This window comes from Capsicum annuum, chromosome 7, assembly GCF_002878395.1.
Source record: "Capsicum annuum cultivar UCD-10X-F1 chromosome 7, UCD10Xv1.1, whole genome shotgun sequence".
NCBI lineage: Eukaryota > Viridiplantae > Streptophyta > Magnoliopsida > Solanales > Solanaceae > Capsicum > Capsicum annuum.
The window spans coordinates 23397758-23403866 of NC_061117.1; positions in this window are offsets into that span (position 1 = coordinate 23397758).

Genomic DNA, 6109 nt, shown 5'->3' on the forward strand with positions numbered 1-6109 from the left:
CCATTGGGTCGATATACAGTTTAATTCATTGCCCGTTAACTTTGAAGACACTTCCATCTTCATCTTCGAGTTACACTACTCCAAATGAGTAGACTTGGTTAACTCTAAATGGGCCAAAGCATTTGAATTTAAGCTTACCTGGAAAAAGCTTGAGTCGAGAGTTGAAGAGGAGCACCAAGTCACCTTTTTGAAAATCCCACTTTTCAATTCTACGGTTATGGTACTTCTTCATTCTTTCTTTTTACAAGTCAGCTCTTTCATAAGCTCCAAGACGGAACTCATCCATCTGATTTAGCTGCCTCAACCTCATATCCGCTGCCTCATGCTAGTTCAAATTAAGCCGCTTTAGTGCCTATAGTTCTTTATGCTCCAGTTTAATTGGTAGATGACACGTCTTGCCATAAACCAATTGGTATGGTGACATTCCAATTGGTGTCTTGAAAGTCGTTCGATATGCCCATAAGGCATCATACAGCTTACTAGACCAATATTTCCTGCTAGCATGTACAGTCTTGGCAAGGATAGCTTTAATTTCTCGATTAGAGATCTCCACTTGCCCACTGGTATGTGGGTGGTATGGGGTAGCCACCTTATTCTGTTTGACTTCATATTTTGCCAAGGCGACTCTAAATTTCTTATTGCAAAAGTGTGATCCTCCATCGCTTATGGTGGTATGTGGTACCCCAAAGTGAGAGAAGATATTTCTTTTTAAGAATACAACAACCCACTTTCCTTCATTATCCACCAGATCCACTTCCTCAACCCATTTCAATACGTAGTCAACGACCACTAATATGTACTTCATCCCAAATGAGCTGACGAAGGGCCCCATGAAGTTAATGCCCCAGAAATCAAATAATTCTACCTCCAATATTTTAGACATTGGCATCTCATGGTAATTTGAAATAGACCCTTCCTTTTGACATTGGTCACACCTCTTCATGAACTCGTAGGCATCTTTGAACAAAGAGGGATAATAGTAGCCACTCTGAAGCACTTTCCTTGCAGTCCGATCACCTGTATGGTGACCTCCCACTGGGGAAGAATGACTCGCTTCTAGTATACTCAACATATCTAATTCTGGGATGTACTGTCTAATAATACCATCCACGCATCGCTGAAAAAGATACAACTCATCCCAGAAGTAATGGGTAATATCATGGAAAAAAATTTTCCTTTTATGAAAGAAAAGATTCTCTTGTATCACCTCGCTCACCACATAATTTGTGAAATCAGCATACCAAGGTATTTTTTCCATAACATCAGTCAAGATTTTGTCGTCTTGAAATGCGTCATTGATCTCAAATTCATCTCTAACTGCTTGTTCACTTTCTAGCCTGGACAGATGATCTGCAACTTGGTTTTCACAACCCTTTCTATCTTTGAATTCAAAGTTAAATTATTGAAGTAGCGGCACCCATCTGATTAACCTTGGTTTTGCATATTTTTTCTCCATCAAATATCTCAAGGTTGCATGGTCAGTGTAGAACACCACCTTGGTTCCTAGCAAATAAGCCCAAAACTTTTCAAAAGCATAAACTACTGTAAGAAGTTCCTGTTCTATAATGGTGTAGTTCTTTTGAGCTCCATTTAGCATTTTGCTGGCATAATAAATTGGATGAAATAATTTGTCTTTCTTTTTCCTGGCACAGCTCCAAGGGCAACACCGCTTGCATCACATATGATCTCAAACGGTTTTGACCAATACGGTGCAACAATAATAAGAGTATTAACCAGCTTCTCTTTAAGGCATTCAAATGCCTTCAAGCAATCATCATCAAAGGAGAATTTGACTTCCTTCTCCAAAAGTTTGCAAAAGGGATTTGCAATCTTTGAGAAGTCTTTTATGAACCTCCTATAGAAGCCATCATGACCAAGGAAACTTCACACCCCCTTCACTGAAATAGGAGGTGGAAGATTCTCTATAACCTCAACTTTATCTCGATCAACTTTAATCCCCTTTTCTAAAATTTTATGACCGAGAACAATGCCCTCCTTCACATGAAGTGGCATTTCTCCCAATTAAGCACAAGGTTGTACTCCTCACACCGCTACAAGGCGCTACTTAGATTCAACAGGCAGAGCTCAAAAAAATCACCGACAACCAAGAAATCATCCATAAACACCTCTAAGGTGTCTTCAATCATATCAGAGAATATCGATATTATGCACCGCTGAAAAGTGCCAGGTGCATTACACAACCCGAAAGGCATTCTCTTGAAAGAAAATGTGCCATATGGGCACGTAAATGTCATCTTGTCCTAATCTTTAGGAGCAATAGAAATCTGGTTGTAACCAGAATACCCATCTAAGAAGCAGTACCAACCTCTTCCCGCTAATCGATCAAGCATCTGATCCATGAAAGGCATGGGGAAGTGGTCCTTCAGTGTCCAAGAGTTGAGTTTTCTGTAATCGATACACACCCTCCACCTAATAACAGGACTGAATAGGATCAAATCATTCTTCTTCTTAGCCACAACTATCATGCCCCCTTTCTTAGGCACGCACTGCATAGGACACACACTTACTATCTGAGATCGGATATACCACTCCTACATCTAACCACTTGATGAATTATTTCTTCACCACCTCTTGCATAGGTGGGTTTAGATGATGCTGATGCTCAATAGTCGGGACACAATCCTCTTTTAGCTAAATTTTATGTGTGCATATACCAAGAGGAATGCCGATAATGCCTGCAATTGTCCTACCAATAGCCCTCTTATATCTCTTAAGAATAGAAATGAGGGTGTCCACCTGCTGTTCACCTAAGTCAGCCATAATAATAATAGGTAATGTATTCCCACTGCCTAGGAACACATACCTCAAATGACCAGGTAACTCTTTCAGCTCCAAAGTAGGTAGCTCTTCAATAGACGGCTTGGCTGGTGGACTTGGATGATTTTTCAAGTCTAAATCTAGCTTCTTGGGTGCATAAGAATAAGACCCCATGCCTGCCAGGGAATAGATAGTCTCCTCATAATCTTCAATACCGTCTTAATAAAAACTCATTAATACAGCAGCTAAAGTTTCCACAGCAAATTTTTCCTCTATAGGTACTTCCTGCTCCTCCTCATAATACACATCTATAATAGAAAATACGCTCATATCTTTATGTTGTTTCATGGACTGGCACACATTGAATCGTACTACTTTATCATTCATCCTGAATAGTAGCTTGTTTACCTTTAGATCAATAAGTACACTCCCGATTGCGAGAAAAGGTCTACCCAAGATTATGGGCACCTCAAAGTCTACCTCACAATCGAGAATGACAAAATCAACTAGAAATATGAAACTAGCCACCTTCACTAATGCATCATATAAAATCCCCACAGGCCACTTCACTGACCTATTTGCCATAACTAATCTCATGTTGTGGGAGTAGGATCCCCAAACCCAGTTTCTTATACACAACAAATGGCATCAAGTTTATACTAGCTCCCAAATTACATAAAGTTTTTGCAAAATCAAGAGGCCCAATAGTGCATGGGATAGTAAATGCTCCCGGGTCATCCTTCTTCTGCACTAGTGACCTTGTGGAAATAGCACCACAATGATAGAGATTGTCCACCATATCATAACTAACTGCCCAGTTCTACGTGACAAGGTCTTTCATGAACTTTGCATACCCGAACATTTGCTCCAATGCCTCCACCAATGGCAAATGATTATAAACTGCTTCAGCATGGCCATAAACTTTCCAAACTTTGTGTCGTCGACCTTTTTTTTCAACTGATGGGAAAATAGAGAAGGTGGTTTTGGGAGTGTAGTAACCACCACTTCGGTCTCTTTTCCTTTGCTCTTCTCTAACTCATCAACCTGCTGATGGTTGGATGATGTATTATCAATAGCTTCATCCAATTTTTTAGATCTACTGGATAAGTTTCTTTATACTCAATATCCTCTGCAATCACAGCTTTGCCCACATATGGGCCTGGTAAACCCTTACCACTCTGTGTGGTAATTTACATGTGGGAGCCATTATTTCGAGGATTCTGAACTGTATCACTTGGGAAAGTGTATCTTTTTCTCTAATTTAGTGCTGCCAAGAGTTTGCTCATCTGCTGCTTCAGCTACTTGGTAGAATTAGAGTGTACTTGGTAGAATTAGAGTGTGAGTTTACCAATTGACTCATGGAAGACAAATCACTCTTCATAGTAGTCACCCCAGAGTTGGTAGTCTCAACTCTTTTTAATAATTTATCCATCATGTCCTTCATGGACATCTTGCCAGAGCTAGTTGGGGCATTATCTCTGCTTCTAGGTGGTGCATATAGTCCACTCCTATCATTTTTGCTCTTCCAGTTCCCTTGATTTCCATCCTTGTAACCAGCTTTATCGTGATAGTTCTGACCTTGATTTCCTTGGCTACTTCCTCGAAAACCCCCTGATTATTTAGATAGTTTGCCTCTTCTCCCAAATTAGAATCATCTCTCCCTGGGATGCAATATCTTTCACCTTCTCTATTTTTCCAGACAATAGATGCTTAGTCTACAAATCTATCCGTGTCTTTAAATGTGCCATATCCTGGTCATGTTGTTCCTCCGTCTTGCGTTGCTCTGCAGTCATACTACCAGACACAGTAGGGCTTGCTACCACAGAATCCCTGGTATGTAAGCTCTACTCTACTTGGTCATCTGACTAAGCATTTTTTAGGTCTCTGGGAAAGTAAGGTCAACATATGACCCTCCTGCAGAATTATCCACGACTGGCTTCATAATAGAATTCAAAGCTTGATAAAGAGTCTCCATCAGATGAATATCCATTATGTTATAGTTCGGGCATTACATCATTTTCTTTTTAAACCTCCCTAAGGTCTCATGAAGAGCTTCAGTGAAAAGCTTTCGGAAGTTACTGATTTTATCCCTCAACTGTACCCTTCTGGAGGGTGGAAAGAACCTTTCTAGGAAAGCCTCTCTTCAACTGCCTCCAGTTGGTTATAGAGTCGGGAGTCAGTTTGTTCAACCATAGTGTCACCTCCCCAGACAGAAGTAATGGAAACAAGCACAGGCAGATAGTATTCTAACCCACTCCTGGATTATCAAAAGACTTACAAATGGTGACAAAATTCACTAAATGTATCTTTGGATCATCTCCAGGAAGACTACCGAACAACCCCTTAAGATGAAAGAGTTGAATCATCGTACTAGTAATATTAAATCTTATTCCCTAGATTTAAATCTTAATAAAAAGTGTTACACATCTCTCAATAGAGGATAAAGTATGAAACTAATGACAAAAGATAAAAAATAAACCCTAATACTCAGTATTTATATGTTTCCAGAACTGGAACTTTAAAATTTGAATTTGGAGTTGACATTTCATGCTCGATGAGTCGAGCGAAGGGTCGTTGCTGAGGTGACGGCCCATCACTGTATCTCCAGTAAGTTTGTGTTCTGCTTCTGGGTGACAGGTAGGACGATGGTTCATCGCAATACCAATGGTACGTCGCCTAGTCCATCGCGTAACATCCAGTGGGTATGTAGTCTTTTTTTTGTGACGGTCAGGACCCACGGTTCATCACATAGCCAACGGCCCATCACCTGGACCATCACAAGATGCCCAGTGTATCTGTCTTCTGTTATTGGGTGACGGTTCTGGCCAACGGTTCGTCGCAAGGCCGACGTCCCATCGGCTAAGTCGTTGCTGATTATTTCTCCTTTGTTTTGTCCAAGTTGTTCCTTATACTCAGTTCTTATCCTGAAAAACACTAAAACACCATGTTAAATACAATAGTAGTTTCTTGAAAACACAAAATTATCCTAAGAAAAAGGTCAAAAATGTTACGTCAAAAGCCGTAACGTAACATATCAGCCTACCCCATTTAGAATATCAGTATATTCAAAGTACTGACGGCATATATTTTCTTTTGTGCTATGATGTATTATATCATAGGTTCTGACACTCAGTTCCCAGCTCATGATTAGACTTATCAAATCCTCAGCAGTAGAAGTGGTGAGTCCTCATACTTCGAGGATAGGCTTACTTTATTTCACATCTCAGTTAGAAGTTAGTTAGAGTTAGTTGGGGCCTGTCCTATCAACTAATATTTAATTAGTTAGTTTTAGAGGCTTTTCAGACATTAGAGTCAGTTATTCAGTATTCAC